The following is a 26,038-nucleotide window of genomic DNA, read 5'->3' as shown; positions in this document are numbered from 1 at the left end:
TAAAGGGATAATTCACCCAAAATGTGCGCTATATGCATTTTCGCATAGCACACATTTGTCGCATTCTTAAGCCAATAATTTGATGACCAGCGGACCGGTAGGCAGTGGTTCCGGTAGGAACACAAAGGAGACTCTTTGTGTCTCCTACCGGAACCGCTGCCGGTCATCAAATTATTGGCTTAGGAATGTGACAAAAAATATATATATATCCATGAATTTCCATGGGGTGACTAATCGATTGAAAAAAAGTCATTTTGGGGGTGAACTATCCCTTTAAAGTGGGACCAATACAACAAGTGTTTCATTCTCTCCTCCTCTGGCAGCAGGTCCATTATTGAGAGTGGAGACATTAAATATTTGGGGACATTCTAGCTGTTTCCTGACCTTTCAGTGACAATGGAACAGGAGCTGTGTGTCTGTCACACAGCCTTCAGCCATGCTGATCATAATATACACAGATTTATCTTTTTATTGTGTCAGCCAGCCAGACAGATGGGCTGTCTGCCTGCAGGGACAGACATGCAGACAGACAGACAGACAGACGGGCATGCAGGCAGGCAGGCAGGCAGACAGACAGACAGACAGACAGACAGACAGACAGACAGACAGACAGACAGACAGACAGACAGACAGACAGACAGACAGACAGACAGACAGACAGACAGGCTGCAGGCACTGTATGAATGGAGCTGTTTACTAAACCATTATGTATCTGCTCTGGATGCTGACACGCACGGGCACACACACACACACACACACACACACACACACACACACACACACACACACACACACACACACACACACACACACACACACACACAGACAAACAGTGACAAAGAGGCAGGCAGGCAGGCAGGCAGGCAGGCAGACAGACAGACAGACAGACAGACAGACAGACAGACAGACAGACAGACAGACAGACAGACAGACAGACAGACAGACAGACAGACAGACAGGTTGGCAGTGTGCTATAGTGTTGTGTCATTGTCCCCACGGCGGTGGTCTTTTCGTATTGTCATTCTATTGTCAAACAGTGAGACGATCTGTTGATATTGATAACATGATGGCATTCAGCTCATGGCAGCACACATTGGGTGGATGAAAAAAATTGACATGTTGCTGTTTGATGGTTCTATTCTTCACTCCAAACCCTGTCACTGAGAGAGCTCTTAGCAAGATCTTAGCAACAGTAATTCATAAACTCTTAGTTCACAATCTATCACATGCTGGAAGGTTCTATCATGCATTTTCTAATTATATTAGAGTTTGAACACAGTACAAACAGAAGTTAAATACTTGTACAATAGGGCCGCAACAGTTAATAAAACAAATTGATTTTATTTAACTGATTATGTTTTATAATTGATTCAACAATAATAATGATTTTAACAAGATACTAAATTTGGGTATTGCTATTTATCTTTTAAAATAGCAAAAATGAATGTATTTCACAAGGTGTCGCAACTTAGTTGATAATAAAAAATCTCATTGATTTGTTATATAAAATACATAAAAAAGTAAAAAAGCCTTTCAATAAAAGCAATCAATTGCATTATAGCTGAGAAAATAATTGATAGTTGCAGCACTATACACATGCTCTGAGTATAATACTTCACCCACAGAATTACAAAGGAATTGAAACCACATGCCTATATTATACATTAAGTATCATTTAATGCATATAGTAGTGTTTATGCTCCATTGACCTGCACAGAGATACATACACACAATGTAAAGGTTATTGATTTGATCCATGCTGCAGTCATCATTATTCATACTGTAAGTACAGTATCAGCACCAGGGGCCAAACGCTACAGCCTCATAAATCACTGTGTGTGTGTGTGTGTGTGTGTGTGTGTGTGTGTGTGTGTGTGTGTGTGTGTGTGTGTGTGTGTGTGTGTGTGTGTGTGTGTGTGTGTGTGTGTGTGTGTGTGTGTGTGTGTGTGCGCGCGCGTGCGTGTGTCAGCTGGCTTATAGTTACATCAACACCTCTGCTGTGGAGTACTGAAGCCCACTAGCATATCGTGTCCAAAACCGTTCCTTTTTGTACTTTTAAAAGTAGTGAAAATAGCCGATCTACAAGCTCACAGCGGCTTGTAGATCTGCTATTTTCACTATTTTAGTGCAACACTCTTATGATGAAGTAGGGCATAAACGTAAAGAGTTCCATGTTCCATGTAAGAGTTAAATGGAAGAGTAGGGAGACCAACTCCAACCATTGCAAGTGTACACAGAACAGTGGTTCCAGTGGTAATTTCAAGGACACCACGTTTAATATGCATTTGGCAATAGACCCCCAGTTGAAAATCTGTAAAATCATCAGCATTTATTTTATTCTGTGAGTGTACACATGGAACCATTTGGTTCCATGTGTACACTCTCAGAGTTACAGACCTGTAAGGGCCCATTTGGTTCCATGTATACACTCTCAGAGTTACAGACCTGTAAGGTCCCATTTGGTTCCCATAAATGTAGTGGAGTCAAAAGCGCAATATTCACCCTACCCTCCTAATACGCGAGGGGGCCGTGTTTTTTCGAGAACTTTTTTTATTTATTTTTCATATTTTTGGGGGAAAATGGAAAAAATTAAATACAATAAAAAAATCACACCCTGTGTGAAGTGGGCGGTGTCTTGCTAGCTAATCACAATACTGAATGGAGTCAACCAATCATGTACAAAAAATAAATACATTTATTGAAACCATTGGAAGAAACCATAACTTTAAAAAAACAAATGTATGGGTTTTTTAAAGTTATGGTTTATTATATAGGGCTATGCACATGTGTCATGTGACACTGGCCAATCACAGTCCTGAATAGACTGTGATTGGCCAATCACGGTGCAGGGTTAGGCGGGGTACATTTTTGTACAAATTTTGTACAAATTTTGTACAAATTTTGTACAAATTTTGTACAAATATCCAAACCTCACTTATAGGGGCGGTTTCACCGCCCAAAAATCAATGAAATAGATGAAAAACGTAATAAAAAAACACGGCCCCCTCGCGTATTAGGAGGGCAGGGTGAGTCACCAGAACCAAGGACGGGTGTTTTTGATGAATCTAACATGTTAAAAATGGAGTTTGAAGTTATAATGGGTTTGTATAGGAAGGGGGCGTGTCTGATAAAATGAATATCAAATATCTAAATACTGAATAAAGCAACTTAAAAACGGTATGGGGGGCTCACAAAAGCCTGAGTAGATGATAAAATGACCCAACATTTTTTTGAAAATGAAATATCCCTTTAAGTACAGTAGGCTACTCAAGTAAATGTATTTAGTATGCCATTGTTAAAGGAGGCTGCTGATCTGTTTTCAGCTACCCAAAGCAGTAGCCATGCAGTGGGAAATCAGCTTGGGATGGGCACATTATAAAATGAAATAAATATCATTTTTGTGAGGCCGTCGTCAGGTCGTCGTAGATCCCCAGCGAATAAGCTACATGTGCTAATAACACAATCTGGATTTGAACATTGCACGTGTCAATCTGTGTGCTGCTAGTGCTATGAAGATGATATACAAAGTGCCCTCCTTAAAAAAACGCAGTGTGTGTGGACACAGGCCTAAATGAAAGTCCTTTATAAGTTTGCAGCGTGAGTTCCCTGTGTGGCAGTAGCCAGCAGCTAGCCTAGAGATGATCCCATAGCTTGCAGGGCTGTAACCATGGCAACAAATCCCATAGCCCGAACTCTGAAGCCTGTCATTCAACCATTCGAACCGTCCAAAAGTGACGGGCACACCCCCCCTTTTCATTCAAACCAATATACAAAAAATATACAATGTCCTTTTACTAATAAAAAGGAAGAAGAGAAATGGAAATTGAATGGAGATGAGATTGAATGCTAAAACTAACAGCTTCAATGGAGAACTCCATTCATAAACCACATTAGTGTTTAACTGTATACCTCTGACATATTGTGAAATGAACAGAATACAAGTGTCAATAAAATACATCTGTTAAGATCACTGATTTACTGAATGGCTGTGACAGTATGTTGGGGAAATCGAGTCTTAAATTAAAATGAATATTTTAATTAGAGAATTAGTCTCTAATTAGTGTGATTGACAGGAGAGATGATCAGAGGAGCAGAGTTTTTACCATTATTATTAGGTTCAGGACCCAGGAAGAATGGATAGAGCTTCTCAGTGAAGGTGCAGCCAGTGAAAGAGTAGAGATGAACTTTGGTCTCCACATCATAAAAGGAGACCAGACCCTCCTCATAATCCACAAACACTCCCACTTTCTGGAGCTCCTCTCTTACAGGGAGGAGGACAGGAGGATCAGCAGCAGCCTTGTACTCATTTCCATTCATAGTCCAGAAACCATTGTCAGGGCTCAGTATGAATTCCTTCCTGTTGATGGACTCTTTGGCCACTCCTAAAACCCAGTCAGTTTTCCTTCTAACCTGAACCTCATAGTAGAACCTTCTTGAGGAGAAGCTTTGTTTTCCTAAGACAATGGCATATTTAGAGAATCTCTCTGTGTTGTCTGGGAGATTCTTCTTTACATTTCCCTCACTCACTTGTTTTCCATCCTCAGACAGGATGAGCCGGGGATATGCTGTATCAGGGTCCAGAGTCACATCCCATGCATACTGCTGGATGTCCCTCAGCTCAGCATCACGCAGCTTCTTCATCTCTTGACTGAGTGTCTTCTCCAGTTGAGCCACTGCTGTCCTCACAGTCCCCACACATGAAGGCTGATGGACATTGACGTCTGTCCAGTCCTTGGTGGGTGGAGGGGTGTTGATGGTTGGGAAGTTGTGGAGGAGGAGGAGGAGGTGGAGGTGGTCTTCAGTGTGTGAGAGCTGCTTCTCTTCTCTAACTGAGAGATTTCCTGTTGCATCTCGTCGATGAAGCCTTCAGCCTGTTTCTCTGTTGTTTTCCGCTTCTCTTCAATTACATCAATGAGCTCAGCCTGGCTTCTCTCAATAGAGCTGATCAGAGCAGTGAAGACCTGCACACTGTCTGCTATCTCCCTGTCTGCATCTTTCTGGCTGAGTTCAACTGAGTGTTTGACCTCCTGAATCTTCAGTTGTCTCTCTTGGATCATCTGCTGAATTCCAGCGTCTGTCTTTGCCAGCTCAGCCTTCTGTCCTTCATATTCTTCTGTTAGAGGTACACTTTGATGGAACTTCTGATCTGACTCAGTGCAGAACTGATCAAAGTTGCGGGTTATGATTAGGGCTAAGCATAGGGTTAGAATTAGGGTTAGGGCTTGGTTTAGGGATGTTTTTCCTTCATCCGGTTTAGGTCCTTGGTTTGGGCTGGAAGTTTCTTTCCGCTGCTTGGATTTCTTGAACTTCTCCGCCATCTCAGAGAAAACTTTGTTAAGGGAAACGTTTGGTCTGTTGTAGAATTGTGTTTGACACAGTGGACACTTGTACACATCATTAGTGTCCCAGTAATGTGTGATGCAGGTTCTGCAGTAGTTGCGTCCACATGAAGTGGTGACTGGATCGGTGAAGACCTCCAGACAGATAGAACACTGGAACTGCTCTTCAGAATGGAGACTGCTGATGGATGCCATTTCTTCACGCTGATGACAAAATGGAGAGAAATGTATGATAGTCAAAATCCTTAATTTATACCATATACAATATATAGTCATAGACGTTCACTAAATGTTTTCCCTTCCTGATACCATTCCTCATTGATACTGAGTTGTGATCTGATAGAAGTGTGTATGTACAGTATGTATGTAGGTGTGTGTGTGTGTGTGTGTGTGTGTGTGTGTGTGTGTGTGTGGGGGTGTGTGTGTGTGTGTGTGTGTGTGTGTGTGTGAGTGAGTGTGTGAGTGTGTGAGTGAGTGAGTGCGTGCGTGCGTGCGTGTATGTGCGCGCGCACGCACACTTTTTTCTTTATTTTTATTGTTTTACAACTGCATAACCTGTGTATTAACAAATGTAACCTGTAAAATATTAACAAATACTTTAAGAGCATGAATGCCATAGACATTTATTTTACTATTCAGTGTGATAATTAAAAACTAAAATTAACAATCCTAAACTAACTAAAACTAAATAGAACTGTGTGTTAAAAAAAACGCTTTTTTATTTTTTAGACCCCTGGTGGTCCCCGGACCCGATGTTGAGAACCACTGGCGTACAAGATGAAAATAGCTTTGCTCATTGTGGGGTTTTTAGTAAACAATAATACATTAAATTAATACATTAATGCCATCCTGCTATTTCAGCTTCTACAAATCAAGGCTTTCCTCATACCTAAAACTAACTAAAACTAAACTGAATCCAAACTGATAAACAAAATATAAACTAATGAATATTTCAAAAACTATTATAACTCTGATCATATAACAATTCCTTTCATAAATTGTGCAGCCGCAATTTCATAAAACAACATATTTAAATATTCAGTAACAGTCGGTCCGCTGGTCATCAAATTGTTGGCTTAGGAATGCGATGAAAACAAAAAAAATATCCATGAATTTAAGTCTCCATGGGGTGAGTAATCGATAGAAAATAAGTTGTTTGGGTGAACTATCCCTTTAAGGTTAGGAATACGTTTAGAGTTAGGCATAGCTTTACTGATGTTAAGGTTGGGAATAAGGTTCGGTTTAGGCATAGTTTTACTGAGGTTAAGTTTAGGAATACCTGGTGGCGACCGTTCTGACACTACTACTACTACTACTACTACTCTAGACCTAGAACCTCTAGTACAGTATAATGTCTATTGAGAAACACGTGTGGTTAGCATTGTTTACAGTTTACAGTAAATTGTATCTATAGCATACTCACCTTTATCTGTCTTTAAGTATCGTCTGTTTATGAGAAAATCCTGTTGATCTGATGTTTTTGTAGAGAAGAGAATGCGTTCTCTGCTGTCACAGTGCTGTGGGGCCGAATTACTTTGATTTCTGAAACGTCATTGCTACTTTTTTTGTTTTTATTACTCCATTTTTATTAGGCCTACTACATGCCTTGTACTGTAGTTAACCCTTCACTTGTGTCTGTGGGCTGTGATCAAATTGAAAAGTTCAGAATAAATGGTTTGAATTTACATTTTTACACTATTTATATGTTATTCTATATGGTGGATATAATGTAGTCTGAGAGAAAGGGTGAAATAACTTCTCCAACAACTATGTTTTTTGTCGCTGGTCATCTTGCAAACTTTTACAACTTTGTTTTTATGTGATCCATGTTACCTTCAAATATGACTTCAAATTTCACTTGTACTGTTGGGAGGCTAGCATCAGAGGTCTCATTTCAGAAAAGCAACAACTTAAGACCCATTTCTAAAATAAAACAATGACTAGTATCAGAATGCTTAATTTTTCAAACAAAAGACATTTAGTTTTAACCCAAAAAATATCACCTTTAAATAAGTAATTATACCTGTAAGGAGTTATATATAATGTATGCATGGATAGATATGAACAGACAGCAGTATGTTACTGTATATATCAACAGTAATATGTTATGTTATAGGCTTACATTAAATCAATAGCAGTCAAGAATAGAGTCTTTGATAAAGTGCATCGTTAAAAAAAGATATCGCTGCCAAAATGCATGGCTCACATTTTTTACAGCCAGGTGCATGAAGTAATGTGTGTGTGCGTGCGTGCGTGCGTGCGTGCGTGCGTGCGTGCGTGCGTGCATAGGCTCGGCAGCTGTGAGAGCAGCATACACTTCCAATGACCTGACCCAGGGTCAGCGTGTGCACCCACATACTTGCAGTTGCGCACGCATCTGTGTGTGTGTGTGTGTGTGTGTGTGTGTGTGTGTGTGTGTGTGTGTTTGCGCACTTGTATACCCCACAAGTATAGAAGAATTTGAGAAATAGACATAGTGAAGACAACTTCCCCGGTCGTCACAAGAAAAAAATATATTTAGGATTAGGGTTAGAAATGGCAAAAAAAAACATTCAATCACCTCCTAAAATGTTGATGTCCTCATGTCCTGTTGTTCTGTGTGCGTGCGTGTGTGTGCATGTGCGCGTGTGTGTGTATAAGTCAACCCACTGACCATCTGTGCACAGACTGCATACAGACTCATGCATTGTTCTTAGAGTGAGCGGCCCCTCCCCTCTCTCTTTATCCAACACAATGTGAACAGTTATGAAAGTGTTGATTTACATTATGGACTGATGGGATAATATACTGTACATTATTGTACTGTTACAGCTGACCTCCTAGGTCAAAGTGATAATTACCTCATTGTTGCTTCTGTGTGGGAAACAAGCACAGCTGCAATGATCATAAAATTAACGCAATAAGCCATGAGTTTGAAGTTGAATTTTATAAGAGTGGTTCTCAAACAAGGACCCCCAAATGAATACATGTTTGGCCGCGGACCCCCATCTCAAAATGTTTTGCGTCAGGGACTCATTAAAGATCTGTGTTTTTTCGTTTTTTCAACACACTCACAACGTGTCGCAGGGCAACTTTTGATTTTGATGCTATATTAACCGGGGACCGCGTGGGACAACCTCAATGATCCCTGGGGGTCCCTGAGAACGACTGTTTTAACAGCTAAGATGCGTATAGTGAAGGCTTCCGACCCTCTTAGCCGTTCTAAAATAATGAGACAGCCTCACAAAGATTATTACTCTAACAATACGGTTAAAATATACCAACATGAAAGTCATAGACATACTCCAAATAAAACAGTTTTAATAACAATTTCACTTCAAGAATAATTTCCAAAAAAAAACTGGAACAAGAAAGTAAAACATTAGAACACGCTTTCAGGGGATGAAGGCCAGACAGGTTGAAACAATGTTTTGATATTACTCCTATAGATTTTGTCCAAACATCACAGCAATCGGTACAAACTATATCTATAGTCATGTGATCAAGACAGATCTGTCCGATTTTTCATATTCCATCCTAGAAGATTGGCTTCCAAAGTTTACAGCAGTGGACCATTTTGAGCAACATGCCTCAAATCATGAATGCAGCGTCCGATTTCCGTGAAACATTGGTGGCCCACAATAAGCTACCTGCCCTGGCGGACACCTGCATGTGCTCCGAGGAGCAAATTCTTCCATTTAACTTTTGTTTTTAAATCTCTGTAGAGCACCTGGTTGGTTCTCTTGTTTCTCTAAGCTGTTCTCGTGTTGAGATGTTGAAGTTCACCTAAGGGCTTTATTATAGCATTGCATTTACGTGTAGCCTACAGCAGATCTCCAGCAGTACTGCACCAGACCCTGGAAGCTATTATCTCTGACATGTTGTAGGTAGCTGAACAAAACCCTAATCTATGAACCTTCTCTCTGCCAGACCACTGTTTTTGCGTGCGTGCGTGCGTGCGTGCGTGCGTGCGTGTGTGTGTGTGTGTGTGCGTGCTTCTGGATTGCCTCTAAACAGGCCATATTGTCTGCACTCTGCAGCCAACAACACTTAAGTAATACGTGGTGAATTTGTACATCTGGAACAGGACAAGTCTGCCAGGAACCATGTCCAAGAGAAATGTCTCATTACATTGCTGATGTTATTCCAACCCCAGAGGGACATTGAACCCACCAAGTTTGATTTGTAGAAAACAAAAACAAAAAAACTGATTTTTGTAACTACTTAAACCCTATAAACTTCATCATACAACAAATTGTGAAAATATGTGATGCTTTGTAGCTTGTAGATCTTTTTAGCTATTTTTTTGCGTGCGTGCGTGCGTGCGTGCGTGCGTGCGTGCGTGCGTGCGTGTGTTTGTGTGTGTGTGTGTGTGTGCGTGTGCGTGTGCGTGCATGCGTGCATACATTGATATTCCCCTGTGAGTCTTGGTCAAGTATGTATGTTCCGAAATAAATGTGTGTGTGTGTGTGTGTGTGTGTGTGTGTGTGTGTGTGCGTGCGTGTGCGTGTGCGTATGCGTATGCGCATGTGTGTGTGTGTGTGTGTGTGTGTGTGTGTGTGTGTGTGTGTGTGTGTGTGTGTGTGGGAGTCTCCACAAGGGCGAAACAAAACTGTAAGGCTCCATTGATTCAACATAACGTCCAACAAATGCTTTACGTCTAGTTGTAAGAATTTGAGTCTGTTATCGTATCTTCAAATCTTATCGTAAATGCTGCGCTTTGGAACGACAGAATGGAACATTTATAAGAACGTCTTTGTTCTCCTTTGTTCTCCATTAGCATTCTGTAACTGAGTATGTATGATGTATGTACAATGTGATGCTCATACTGGACCAATGTGTCCATTTATCATTGTCACAGAATATTAATCGTCAGCTTTATTTTAATGTGCTGTTTTGTGTTGAGACAAAATACCAAAGATAACGTTTTATCTCATCTCATCTTATCATAGTATCACAAACAGCTTTCTGGCTGCTTTCTAACCCATTAAAAGCGGGAAAGCATTTGTGTCACTTTTGCGTTGGCTATTAAAAAATAGAGCTGAGAAGTCTGATGTAATTTATGCATCCTACCTGGGTCATGTTTTTTTCCCCCCATTCTAAATTTCCATACACGTCTTTAATCTCACGGCATATAATAACGCCACAGAAATATTTTTTTGTAGACTATCAAATGTGAGTGACTGACTATCGTAATCGATACAGAGGCACCTTCCTGACAATATCGCCGAGACAGTTTGTTTAATTTTGGACCACAATTCTTATATGAGACGATTCTAAGATGACTAATGTTATTTTCCATATAGAGAAAATACTTCCATGATCCAGGGGATGAGTGAGGGACGTCAGAACTTCGGTTCTCTATAGCAGATATACAAGCTCACAGCACGTCACTTTGTGCCGTGCTGCGAACTAAATCTGCTGTTTTTGAAACATTTTTAAAAGACCTTGAAAGTGTGAGAACTACTGATTTTAAAGGCATTTGTAGAATCGGCCTCAGGTTTAAATTCAAACCCTCCATTTTCAGTAAAACGAACCTGAGTTGCAACTGTATGTATGTATGTAAAATAGTATTAGAAGTACAATGTTTTCCAGATATAAAGAAAAATGGTCTAGTAATATATGGTATAAACCTAAGTTGCGAACTTATTGTCTCATAAAGGACACGATATATACCTTATGTGAAGTATAGGCTAATTTAAGCAAAAGACAACACTCTCTCTGTGCACAAATACGGTCAGGAACATTACCATTAGCTCTGGAGACTGGCAGGTTTAATGCCACTCCAGAGGAAGAGAGATACTGTTTGTTTTGTGAACTTGGTGAAATTTAAAATGAGGTACGCTTTTTGTTTTATTGCTCTAAATATGATGATATAAGAGAGGTATTTGTTAGTAAGATGTATTCTATTTGCGGCGATTTCCTTGAGTTAAATGATTATGAAAAAAAAATCCTTTGTTAAAGGATCCTTTGTTGTGGCAGATTTTATTTGTCAAGCTTGGGGGAGAAAACAGAACACTCTGTATAATTCTGAGATGTAATTGAATGTATTATGTGAATATATTGTAAAACATGCTGTAAGCGTAAAATGGTGTCTTATAAGGGTTGGGCACTTTCCGCCCCATTCTCCAGCAGTTTTCCCCCCCTCTAAACCACGTTAAATCCGGATAATGGAGCTGTGCCGCCCCAATAGGTTATTCTAGCACCTGCTCTACCCGTCACCATTATGCCGACGCCGTTATTTGCGCATGGAGGTGTGCCCGTGGGCGTGTTGTTGCTATATCCCCCACATTGACATTCTCAACCCACACATGGGTATGGCTTGGGGAGGGGGGATAGTGGATTCTAAAAGCACCCGCTGGTTTATAAAATCACCCGCCAAGTGCACACAGACACTACAATGTCTTTGTGCGTTGGACCATGAGCCGTGTTGCCAGCCTTGGCGAGAAATAAGCAACCGCAGTCCGCAGGTCTATGAAAACAAAAAGAAGCAACTATAAGGCCACATGAGCACTTCAAACTACTAACTAGAGCTTTCATATCCCCTAAATATTTCAGCCCGGCTCGACTAATAATTGACAAATTAGACCCAGCCCAGCCCGTCAGTAATTTTTCTAAAGAAGCCTTATTTCTCATTAAATCTTGGTAATTCGTTAAGAACAGGAGTCATTCTACCCTATTCCAACAGTCTATATTTTATTTAAAAAACAGCTTGGAGCAAATAGGGCTATATAAATATATACACTGCCCCATAACCATTTTAAAAATGATTATGGTTATTCTATGAAATATATGTTTCATAGAATAACCGTAATCATTTTTGCAATGGAGAAATCACATCCAATGTTACCTTCTACTGGCCGCTGCCTGTGCTCTCATTTGAAGAAATAATCCAACATTTACTTTGAGGTGAAAGAGACATGAAGAAAGCTCTGAAGATCCATTATTTATGTCATGTTATGGTTTAAACTTTAAAGGGGGCTCTCTGCTGCTGCATGACAAGACAGTGATTGATTTGACCTACTTTTGCGTTGCGCTGCCCTGTTGATTAATTATTTGGCATCAGCTGTGTAAGAATATATAACTATTATAAATGGCTTTCATATACTCTTGGGGATCTGACTAATATGACAAGCTTATTGTGAACACAATACGCTACAATTAATTAATATATGAATTTATTTTGATGTAAAAAAAACGTAGACCCGGCCCAGCCGGTGCCGACGGGCCGGGTCGGGTCCCGTTGGGTTTGGGCTAAAATCTTAAGCACTTAAATTTTTTATAAGATGATCGGATCATCTATAGTGTGATTTTCATTTTGGCTGATGTCTCGTTAAACCCATGTTGCGGGTGAATATTATATTATATATTATATATATTATATTATTATTATATTCCCCACGTAAACGCTACGTTCATGACCCCCCAAAATAACCATATTTGAACTGGGGACCCCCCCATTTTGTTTGACTCGGTTCCACAGATAAATATTGTGAAAATAGCAGATCTACAAGCTCGCCAGGCGTTGGGTGCTCCATTGTGGTCTCGACCCACAGGTTGAGAACCACTGCATTAAAAGCTCCAAGCAAGTTAAATGTCTAGTATGTTGTTGACCACGTAATGTAATGTTTTTGGTTTAGTGTTAGGCTACTCCGTGGCGCGCGCGCCTCATGCTGTCCAAAATAACAGATCTGTAAGCTGTTGACAGACATGACGCAGCGCCGTTGATAGCTTGTATGTCTGTTATTTTGGGTAGGTAGGCGACGCACATACGCATCGCAGCAATGTGTCTGGGTTTGAGAGGCTTTGATTGATGTAAACTTAAAGTTTAGCTCTGTTCGGGATTACTGAACAAAGGTGGATGATGAAAGATAACGGGGACAATATGGATGTAAGTTAACTTTAACTGCGTCACTTCAGAGGGAACTATGGAGCAACTTCAGAGATGTTTACACACCCCTGGAATCCATTAGAATGGTGGAAATAGAACGATAACAGCCAACGTGAGTTACATAGGCTATAGACCTTTCCTAAAACTGTCCAATTTATTATACCCATGTGCTACTGTTTGTCTGTGTACCACATAGGAGCGTTGTCGCAACATGATGTAATTAATTATTTGGGAGCAGCCGGTGTGTACCAATAGTATACATATTTTAAATGGCTTTCATATACTATTCCGGATCTGACTAATATGACAAGCTTATTGTGAACACAATAGGCTACAAATTAATATAAAAATGTATTTGGATAAAATAAAAATAAAGAAGGAAAACAAGCCCAATGTGGCTTATAATAATCAGACCAGGCAACAGTGCAGACAGGTAGATAGGCTAGAGCATATATTGGATCGGGGATGACGGCTAGCGCAGTCTTCTCTTAAAGGCAATGGCTTCTGGCACGGTGATTGGTTTTATCATTGTAACGCCCAAACCACACCTATGCATAATGTAACGGGTAGCTCAGGTGTTTGGCGGGTGAGGGGGGTGCCATAGAATACCGAATTTTGCGGGGAAACGCCTCTTGCCTAGTCCGAAATCCGTAATTAGTGGTTTGTTCAAATCTCACACAGAATAGAGCCCTTAGTGTGCAGGACAAAGAAATACAATTATCTATCTATCTATCTATCTGTATGTTTGTCTATTGTTGGAAAAGAGATGTTAATCTCAATGAGTATTTTAACACGGTTAAATAAAGGATAACGATGAAGAGGTAGTGTAACCTGTTCCATGGGCAGGAATGGTCTGTATCTCATCGCCGTCGGCTCTCAATTCCTGCCTGAACTTCTGCTGCCTCAGCAAGTTGAGACACACACTGTTCAATGTAACTCAACCCTGCATGACCCACACCAAAACCACATCCACATCCACATACGTGTGTGTGTGTGTGTGTGTGTGTGTGTGTGTGTGTGTGTGTGTGTGTGTGTGTGTGTGTGTGTGCGAGCGCACTTGTATTACTTTACTTGAGGGCCAAATACCCCCACACGTTCTGTACATAGTCGAATTTGAGGAATAGACATTGTGAGGAAAACTTTCCCGATCTTCATAAGGGAAATGGTTGTTTTATGGTTAAATATTTGGGGAGTTAGGTTTACAATTAGGATCAGACTCAGTTGGGGTTAGATATTTAGAGGTTAGTTTTAGGGGTTAGGGTTGGAGTTATGTGTGATTTAAACTTGTGTCATGCACCGAAAAATACCAGATCTACAAGCTCACAACGGGTCCAAGTGTGATGCATTGTGAGCTTGCAGATATATATATATATATTCTATTTTTTGCTTTAAAAAATTACATTCATAAAATTTGCTGTCCTGAAATGCTGATATCCTCACAAGTATAGTAATACAAACGCGTGTGTGTGTGCGTGTGCGTGTGCGTGCGTGTGTGTGTGTGTGTGTGTGTGTGTGTGTGTGTGTGTGTGTGTGTGCGTTTGTTATGCTTGGTTAAGCTTGGCTTTTGGGTTGAATACTCACAGGAATGTCATTAGGGTCTTTTAATGTGCTTTGGGGCTTGTGCTGGTTATAAGGCTGGTTTGTACTTAGCCGCGCTAAGTACAATACCAGATCTACAAGCTCACAAAACGCCGCAGCGGGACGCGCTGTGAGCTTGTAGATCTGGTATTTTCGGTGCACGACACACCACGCGCACGTAATAAAATAACTGAAGGAACTGTCACTGTCTATCATTCTATGTATAATATGCTTGACTCCTTTGCACGTTTGATCGAACATCTCTGCTTTGATTAGACTTGTATCTGCACCTGTTTTTTGGAAAAATGCAAACAAAATCTAAAAAATGCTAATCTTAAACCTAATATGTATTCTTCCTGTTTTGTTATCTTTTTCTTTATTATATTATTAGGTTAGATTGTACCACAATTTGCGGAACAAGTCCCAACAACATTTCGTTAGTGACAAATAAAACCAGATTCTTGATATATGAAGCCCTATAGGCTTCTGGAATGTTTCAGAGGGAGTTTTGGCTTTGTGACAAAGACCAGAAAACAAAGGACGTCTTTGATTGTAAGCAGTGGTGTAAAGTAACTCAGTACATTTACTCAAGTACTTGTACTTGAGTGAATGTCTCAAGGTACTTTTATTTTACTTTAGAATTATACGATTTCTTGATACCGTATACTTCTACTCCATTTATATTATATCAGGATTTATATTTTGATGGACTGGGCCGATGTAATTATTTCCTTTCCTTCTTTTTAATTTATTCTTCTGACAATCACTCCTTCCCAACAAGGCAAAACAATTATATTGATTTAACCTTCTGTCATACTTCAAAACATAACATTTTCATACAATTTAGAGGCCCTCAGTTGAAATTGTAGAACTCTCTAGACGCATCATTTAAGAAATACTTCACCCAAAACATGACTTATTTTCTATCAATTCACCCCATGAATCCTTGAATTCACGGACATTTTTGGTTTTGTGGTATTCCTGAGTCAATATGTGCTGACGCTGATGTGGTAGGAGACCAATGCAAAACTATACGAATAATATAAACTCCAAAACCACTCTCACTGTTTAATCTCTGAGAGGCCTAGGATCCAGGTTCAAAAGAGAATGTTTTGAATATAGTTTTGCTCTTGTTAAGATTTGTCTCCTATTAACTTCAATTACTCAAATATTGAATTATTACCTCAGGAATGCAACAGAAACATGTATTCAAGGCTTCATGCTAAGTAATGTTTTTGTGTGAAGTATTCCTTTAAAGTCATCACTTTCATGGCCAATCTTTAGGAAACGTTTAAATAATATCTCATCTCATTTACACTGTAGGTCAGTGGTTCTCAAAGTGGCCAAAAGTGACCAAATGGACCCTAACGGTTCCATTTGTACACTCTCAGAGTTAAATTAACATTGATTTTACAATATAAATTGGGGTCCCAGATATAGAAATTCCATTAAATGGGGGTCCGTACGTAGCCTGATGCATATCAAACTGGGGGTCCTTGAAATTGGAAAATGGTTGAGAATCACTGCTAGAGCTGTAAAAAATCTTCTCTTATGGGGGTCCCTGGCATATCTTTTCGAATGGGGGTTAGTGGGCTAATAAGTGTCAATTTCGGAGTCCTTGACATGAAAAAGTTTGAGAACCACTGCTGTAGGCTATATGATGACGTTCTGATGTGTAATTCTTACTCGTTTGTTTTGTCTTTTTCCTATGTAGTACCCTTGTAAGTTTGGATTATTTTGTATTGTTCTTATTGAACTTTTAATGTATGTTATTTAATGATATCTCGTATTAAGGATTCTAAATAAGCTTATCGGCTTTCATCCTATATTTCTCGCACAATAACGTGTTTCTTCTGATACACTTGTCTTGTTTTTATATACAATGTGCTAATAAACTAAACTAATAGTAAGGGGGCAGGCTGACAGTGAGTAATGCATGTCCTGCGCCGGGTCGCTGCTGCTGGCTGCTTTAAATGCGCGAGACGCAGCGAGAAAGCGAGCGGAAGTGAAATGACCAATCAGAGTGAATGATGGTGTTGTTGAAGTGAAATGACCAATCAGAATGAGCGATGGTGTTGTTGAAGTCAAACAGATGAAATCGTCTGAGTGTCTCTTCATCACTGTGATGCCTATAGACACGTCAATATGAACTGCATCCGTCAGGGAAGACTTTATCTGTCTACACTTTATTTCTCTACTCTCTCTCTCTCTATACCCTCTTTCTCTCTCCCCTCTGTCTCGCACGCCACTCTGTCCCCACACACATACATTGACTGCACACATTTAGTTCTCCCTCACCCACACACGTGCCCGTACACACACACACACACACACATGTGTGCGCCCGTACACACGCATGCACGCACGCACTCTTGCACACACACACACAAACACACACACACACACACACGCACGCACGCACTCACACGCACACGCACACTGAATTGAGTAGAAATGGAATATAATCATACTCTCGTTCTCTCTTTCCCTCTCTCTCTCTCTCTCTCTCTCTCTCCCTCCTCAGCCGTTCTCAAGATTCTTTTCTATAACTTTCCCACCGATCTGCCTGCCATCCACTGTGACATTTATTGGCACTAAGTGTGTGTGTGTGTGTGTGTGTGTGTGTGTGTGTGTGTGTGTGTGTGTGTGTGTGTGTGTGTGTGTGTGTGTGTGTGTGTGTGTGTGTGTGTGTGTGTGTGTGTGTGTGTGTGTGTGCGTGCGTGCGTGCGTGCGTGCGTGCGTGCGTGTGTGTGTGCGCGCACACACACGTGTGTAACAGACAGATAGGCAGGCCATTACTGTCCAGTGTTCATAAGCCTGGTTGCCTGGTAGAAAAGCTGTCTCGGAGCCTGCTGGTCTGGGTCTTCAGATTGAGGTTTTGCTTGCCAGACTATAGCAGCTGAAACAGTGCATGGCCGTGGTGGCTGAGGTCTGTCTTTACTGACACAATGTCCAATGTATTTATCCTGGATGGAGGGACGCTCACATCCACTGATGCTCTGGTCTATCTGCATAACCCTCTGTAGTGCCTTGCATTTAGGTCAGTACCGTTTCCATACCAGGCAGTGATGCAGCCAGGATGCTCTCATTGGAGTCTCTATAAAAGGTCTCTGTAGGATCGTGGGCTACGGTGAAACAAATAAGTAAATACCACTGTGCGACGAGTGACGTGAGTTATTAATGTAACAAGCCCAGGTTGGCCCGGCTCCGAAGTAAGCCTTGCCGAGCTATGTGGCCCATATAGCAGGAGTCTGTCTCCTTTTTCTGTAGTGTGAAATGGCTTGATGTACAAGTACACCTCCTGGACATGATGCTAGTATCTCGTAGGGACTTACCCCTAATTTAACCCTTGATGCAAAGTGCATCACACTTAAACCACAAGGCCACTGAGCTGGTGGCCAGGCTTGTGTCTGACCTATTCATGAAAAAAAAAAGAAATGGCCCGAACCAGGTCCTAATCAATGGGTCGGGCCAAGGCCCTCTTGAAGACCTCTAGCAAGAGGTGTTGTTGTGAACTCCATCACTAAGTTGGAGCTGTGTGTTGCCATGCAGCAGAGTCCTGCAACGGGCCGGGTACCCGCGGATACGTTTGACGAGTGAAAACGGGTGAAATTTTTACTTTGATAAGATCACGGGTACGGGGACGGGCGGTACTGAACTAATCGCGGGCGGGTATCATTTTATTGTGAAAATCAGAGAGCACTGTTTCCGCCCAAACAACGTCACTTGTGTAACTTAAAGGGTAAGACCACTTTGGTAGAGGTTTGGGTTGTGTGGTTACCTTGCCATGATGTAACTCCAAAGGTGGGCAAGAAATCAAAAATAATTGCTCCATTGATTAGAAATTGATAATTAAAAAATATGCTCCTCATTGACTTACATTGTATGGTAAAACAGCTCTCAAAGTCACTCTTTTAGCACATAAATGAACACAAACAAAGCTGATTCAGACAATATATAACATCACTAAACCCAGTACTGTTTGTTTTTTTAATAAAAATGTCAACTTCCTGTTGATTTTACTATTTGAAGATCTGGATCCGGATCCGCGGATCCAGTCCAGGTTTTCTACTTATTAAAAATGGCTAAATCAACAGGAAGTTAACATTTTTATTTAAAAAAAAAACAGTACTGGGTTTGGTGATGTTCTATATTGTCTGAATCAACTTTGTTTGCGTTCGTTTACGTGCTAAAATAGTGACTTTGAGAGTTTCACCATACAATGTAAGTCAATGGGGAGCATATTTTGAATTATCAATTTCTAATCAATGGAGCAATTATTTTTTATTTCTTGTCCACCTTTGGAGTTACATCATGGCAAGGTAACTACGCAACCCAAACCTCTACCAAAGTGGTCTTACCCTTTAACACAGCACAACTGCATGGAGCATGCTGGCCAGTTATCTTAACTCACAAAAACACATTGAACATCCTGTTAAACCTTCAAATTAAAACCATCTGATAAACACCGACACATGTGTGCTGCGTAGATGCGCGTTCGCGCGCATGGCTTAAGCTCGCTCCTCCGTCTTCACTTGATTTCTGTACAAACCTGACCACTGAATGTAGCGCTGTTGTTGAAGGCTGCTATCTTTTTCAACACACTTTTCAATAGGATTTACATTTTACACGGGTAAACGGGCGGACAATGGGTTGTTTATTTGACGGGCGGGGCGGGTCTGGTTCGTATTTTGAAATAATCACGGGTGACGGGTCGGTCCACGGATCTGAGTATTGACGGGCGGGGCGGGCGCGGGTTCTCAAAATTGGACCCGTGCAGGACTCTGCCATGCAGTAATGAGTGTAGAGGGAGTAGAGAAGGGTCAGAAAACAGCCCTGGAGCACTCCTGTGTTGAGGGTCTGGGGGTTAGAGGTGATTGAGCTCATCATCCTCACCTCCTGGCATTACTCTGACAGAAAGTCCAGGATCCAGTTATAGTTTGGTTGTAAGTGGTTTTTAAGTGGTTAAGTGTGTCTGTGGGTGTTGAACCAATATAAAGAATTAACAAGAGCTTCTGATTTAATTGAATACAGGTTTTGTTTTCACATTTCCTGAAAAATAACGCTTTTGGACACCCGAAAGAGATGATATACAGATGTAAACTCTATGTACATGCACACACACACACACACACACACACACACACACACACAATACTCACTGAAGGATAAACTGTGTATGTAAAGCTTCCTGAAAATCAGTGAAGTGAATGTATAAATGTTGATAAACCTACACACACACACACACACACACACACACACACACACACACACACACACACACACACACACACACAATGCCAATAAATGTCACAGTAGATGGCAGGCAGATCGGTGGGAAAGTTGCAGTGTGCAGGAGACAGGAAGCAGCTGTGAAGTAACACACACACACACACAGAGACTCAGAGAGAGAGAGAGAGAGAGAGAGAGAGAGAGAGAGAGAGAGAGAGAGAGAGAGAGAGAGAGAGAGAGAGAGAGAGAGAGAGAGAGAGAGAGAGAGAGAGAGAGAGAGAGAGAGAGACTCCAGACTGAGTCGGGAAGGATTTTAAGCAAGATAACATCTCGGTCAGAACCAGAGATCCGTTGAATGTTAGCGTTTCTGAACCAAAAATAAAGACATAAATCAACGTTTCCATGTTAAAAGTCTAACGTACAATATCTACATAAAACCAAGTTTAAGTACAATATTTGACAGGAGCAAGTGGAGTAGAAGTATAAAGTAGTAAAAAATAGATATACTCAAGTAAAGTAAAAGTACCTCAAACTTGCACTGAAGTACAGTGTAAATGTTCAAACTGACTGCATGCAATGGCTCAAACACATGGTTCGACTTTCAAACGCCATGCAGTTCAAACTACTGCATGGATACTCTCTTTATGGATATTGGCTGTCCTAAATCGTTGTGGTTTCCACACTATATGACTGATCAGTGACAGGGGATCACAACCTGCAAGATTTCACCGGGGTGCGATATACAGTCAGACGCAATGACTTGCAGTATATTTTTTATAGATTTTGATTCCAGCTCATTTTAACGTCTTTTTTTTTCATACACTTATTGCCTTTCATGTTTGCTTTACTTGACGAGGGCAACCGTAATTTCCCGGGGATCAATAATTTGGACATATTCCGTTCTATTCCTATTCTGATCACAATTATGTGATATGCACGAGACGGGACGCTATTCATGCTCGCTCGCTCTCTGTCTCTCTCTCTCTCTCTCATATGGATTTCATGTAAAATATATCAAATGACTTCATAAACTGTATAAAATTACATCCTGCACATTACCGTATAGGTACAGCGGAACAGTATGCATTATGCTTATTTTTATGTAAATATAACACTGTATGATTATAGCTCTATTAGTTAATCATTTGCATTATTAAGACAATGTGGGTCAAGGATAGTGATTTTGGTAACTTTTACTGTAATCAGTGAACCAAAGTCAACCAACTTACACTGAGCACAGGGGAGAGATTGAGTAATTTTCTTGGTTGCCGAACAATACTGGCCAACCCTGCAGTACGCAGGAAAGACGTTTCCAAATATCCACACGGGGCGAGCGGCCGTTCCGTGGTCCGTTCCGTAATATCAACATTGCTAATATTTATGACACCTGAATTAATAAAGGTCTATGGATATATCCATCTATCCAGACGGACAGTCTTTCTGTTTACGAAAATAAGATCGGGGGATTTGTCGGCGAGCGCCATAGATCGGCAACAGGATAATCAGGGCTAACATCTTGCAGTGTGAACCCGGCAAAACTCAGCAGTGTTGAGCTTCTCAAAGACCACATTTTCAACACATATTTTCACAGCAGCAGTTATCAGCCTCACTGTTGATGGGTGCAGGAGAATATTAGGATGCCTCTGTGAGTGTGTGTGTGTGTGTGTGTGTGTGTGTGTGTGTGTGTGTGTGTGTGTGTGTGTGTGTGTGTGTGTGTGTGTGTGTGTGTGTGTGTGCACACACGCATGCGTGCGTGCGTGCGTGTCAGGATAATTGCAGGGACCCCTTCGATTTTAGTCTGTTCTCCACCCATCCCTCTTTAGTCCATCATCACACACACACACACACGCGCGCACACACATTCCGCAGCTCAAAGATAAGGCAAGGACACTTATGTCTTTCATCTGAGGGAGGGAGGAGAGCATTCCACACAGACAGACAGACAGACAGACAGACAGACAGACAGACAGACAGACAGACAGACAGACAGACAGACAGACAGACAGACAGGCAGGCAGGCAGACAGACAGACAGACAGACAGACAGACAGACAGACAGACAGACAGACAGACAGACAGACAGACAGACAGACAGACAGACAGACAGACAGACAGACAGACAGACAGACAGACAGACAGACAGACAGGCAGGCAGGCAGGCAGGCAGGCAAGCAGATTCCAGTCTTTCTCCGGCCACCAAATCCATCAGACCAACACACACAAACTCACCCAAGCAGGTTTATTATATATTTGTGAGGACATTAAAGCTTTAGGACAGTGATTTTATGGATGCATTTTAAGATTTTTGGCTATTTTAAATCCTAATCCTAAAGTTGAAAATAGCCGATCTACAAGCTCATAACGCATCGCGTCGAAACAAGTTGTGAGCTTGTAGATCAGGTATTTTCGGTGCATGACACTGGCGGGCTACTATGTATAAATCAGGAATAACTCCAACTCCAACCCTTACCCCTAAAACTAAGCTCTAAATATCTAACTCTAACCTGAATCGTTTCCTAATCATGAGCTAATAAAAAAAATTAACCATAAAAAAACAGCCATTTCTATTGTATCTCAAATTCCACACTATACTTTACTTGTGAAGACATTTGGCCCTCACAAGTATAGTAAAGTCCCCCCCCCCACACACACACACACACACACACACACACACACACACACACACACACACACACACACACACACACACACACACACACACACACACACACACACACACACACACACACACACACACACACACACACACACACACACACTCTGAGTGGTGGATCATAAGTCAGGTGTATAGGATGTGTTTTTCTGCTGTCAGACGGCCCATCCATTAAAGAGTAGATGTTTAGACAGCGTGGATGGGCAGCTTCATCTGCTTCCTGAGTCGTAAACAGGGGCGGATGATGTATAAATCTCCATCCGACCTCAACGTTAACATTTCGCTAAGTGGCTCATTGCTCAGGGCAGCACAGCTAGACATCTAGTACAGGTACTCACAAACTAGACTGTACATCCAGGCTTCTATTCGTAAACAAAAACAGAGGGGAGTTAACATCATCTTTTTAATTAAATTGTTGTTGTGAGCTAAAACACACATCTCACATCACAAGGTCACCGGTATAAAAGAGTGGGTGATTGCTTTCTTTTTTGCTTTTTTAAATGTTCCCAACGTTTTTGAGTTTCAAGAAAATAAGAGATTTTTGGGGTAACTATTACTAATACAGAAAGAAACAATGGAAACAAAGTCAGATAACAAGAAGTCACAATAGAAACAAAATGAGACAGAATATCGTCGCTGTCTGGCAAAAACCAGCTAACTAAATTGTTCAGCTTTTTAATGTTTTTTTCATGAATCAGTCAGTGCTATTGAACACCCTTTACGTCTGTGTGTTGGTTAAAAAAATATTATATATTAATATTAAAAAGCACTTCTGAAAAACCAGCTAACTCCATTGGATCCTCAAACTGTCTGCTAAACAAGCTAACTCCACCAAAGGGGGGTGGAGTTAGCTGGTTTTGCTGACTCCAGGCGAGGTTCATTCAGCTGTTCTTATCAATGATGGACAAAACCTCCTAACTCCACTTTTTGTTGTTTTTTAATTTCCTGAAAAATTAACATTTTGGGGTTAGCTGGTTTCTGCCCCACAGCAGAGATATGCTTATTGTGCAAGTAGAGAAACATTTGGAGTAGATATAAATAGAGCAGATAATATATAATCACAGTCTGATAGTGAGATATAGAAGCTGTCTCTTGTGCAGCTGAGAGACATCATGTAGCAGCAGCTATCAGACATGTCAGTCTACATAAGTGATAGTGCCAGTGCAGCAGCAGTGGAGTGTACTCATACTCATATATACATAATAGAGTGTTTCTGTCCTTTGCATACCTCGAGAACCGTTTATCACATTGACTTCACACTTGGTGGGTGCAGTGCTGAGGAACCAAGGAAGTGCACAGTGTCGAGTGTTTAAGTCGGAAACCAAGGGGCTAGCATCTTGGTTGTAAATTGAGGCTATATAGGAAGTGACAGTTCATATGAATGGTCTGTAGTCTCGCTGTTTCACCCCTGCTGGTGTCAGAAGCAATTAGGCTCTATTCAAGCGGATGGGTTTTTGCCGAACTTTACACTTCATTTTATTACCGTAATAAACATTGTCATAAATATGATATGCTTCCAGTCGCTAGTTTAAAGTCTTCTTTCAATCACCATGATATGCGTTTTGGTAAATTATGGTCCCATTTATTTTAAAATGTATGATTAAGTAGGGTATGCTGTAGGAGGGGAGTGGTTACCTTGTGATGATTTGATTGACAAGCTACACAATCAATATCATTCATTCCCCAGCCCCGCTCTGGTCCCAACCAATAGCATTCATGTCCGAGTCCATTTTTCAGATATAGAAAGATGTCGAGTGTGAAGTCCAAAACATAAGCGGTTCTCTGAACGAGCACGTGTTCCAAGCGGTGGGCGCTCCCTAAACGGGTACTACTGCACTTATACTGTAAATCCTAACCTTTTTTTCCGGAGCAAACCCTTATTACCACTGACAAATGCTGTGACACCCCCATGCTCACACGCGCACACACACACACACACACACACACACACACACACACACACACACACACACACACACACACACACACACACACACACACACACACACACACACACACACACACACACACACACACACACACACACACAATTTTTGCAACATGTCTAACATTTTGGACTACCTCCAGACACTGTGATCTTTGGCACCACTGCCACCGCCATAAATGACTAGATAAACTCCAGTCCTGAGCTCATGTATGATGACATGGATTGAAGCAGACACCAGTGGCAGCTGAGCTGATGTGAGCTCATGGCTCCCAGTGGCTTATAGACACATGATGTAATGGGATTCTTAAGACGATTTACTGCTGCAAAGACACACACTCTTAACCAGCATAACACAGATGAATGCTCTCTGCACAGTAAAATACATAGTGTTAATTTAACTCAGAGAGTGTACAGATGGAACTGAATTGGAGCCTTATTCGCGGATCTCTGAGTATGCCTATATATGGGCATATCAGTCGGCGCGCAACGGTTCTAGACAACCGCCTGTCCGAGCCACTTGACGCCGGGCACCACACTCCCTCGGGGGGTCCTCGGCGATACGTGCACAGTGTTTGAGGTTGATCGGTCGGATGATTCTCGAGATACTCAAAGGACACGCACGCAGTGGTTTTGTGCATTTAGTAGTGAGATTGGATTGAAGTGTGTACATGTAATTGCATTGATGGGATTCAAGTAACCTTGCATAACCAGACTTTCCACCTCGGAGGAATACCTGGTATTCGTTCTAAAACTAGCCGTGTGATCCGGTTTAGAAAAAATAAAAAAAAGAATCGTGCTTGCGGTGGTTGGTTCCGGTTGGTGTCGCATTGTTTTTGTTCCCCACATAGCTAGTCACGCTACGAGTTAGAGAATGGATATATACCAAACCATTATTATACCAAAAGAAACACGACGATTTTACCAAATTAAACACGTTTTAAACTAGGGGAATCATTTTGGAGATGCACAGCGCTGGTGGTTCCGTTTGTTGGTTCCGGCCACCTGATGACTTAAAATTATTTCCGCTCCGACCGGATCAGAAACCTGAAAATAGTATTGATCCCAGGCTAGGATTCAAGTAATAACCCGGGTTTCTTGTTTTACTCAAAAGTCGGGGTCCTCCTGTTAATGCTTCATAGAGGTGGTTTTTAATGCTGGATATGTATTCAGACATACATCAAGAAACCTAAGAGAAATCAAAGTCTTTACATGAACAAAAGAGATGAAAGATTAGGGGGGAAAACTTCCATCTTGCTTAGCCCGATGTGTGTGTGTGAGTGTGTGAGTGTGTGTGTGTGTGTGTGTGTGTGTGTGTGTGTGTGTGTGTGTGTGTGTGTGTGTGTGTGTGTGTGTGTGTGTGTGTGTGTGTGTGTGTGTGTGTGTGTGTGTGTGTGTGTG

General features: G+C 41.3%; 1 protein-coding gene across 4 annotated transcripts in view; it reads left to right on the top strand.

Annotated features, from left to right (window-relative positions):
• Positions 1–26,038, top strand: part of dipk1c (divergent protein kinase domain 1C) — a 74,812-nt gene that overhangs the window by 30,742 nt on the left and 18,032 nt on the right. The gene's annotated exons all lie outside the window — the stretch shown is intronic.

This window comes from Gymnoscopelus braueri (genome assembly GCF_963280865.1).
Source record: "Gymnoscopelus braueri genome assembly, chromosome: 21".
NCBI classification, from domain to species: Eukaryota; Metazoa; Chordata; class Actinopteri; order Myctophiformes; family Myctophidae; genus Gymnoscopelus; species Gymnoscopelus braueri.
This window is presented reverse-complemented; position numbering and strand designations above follow the sequence as displayed.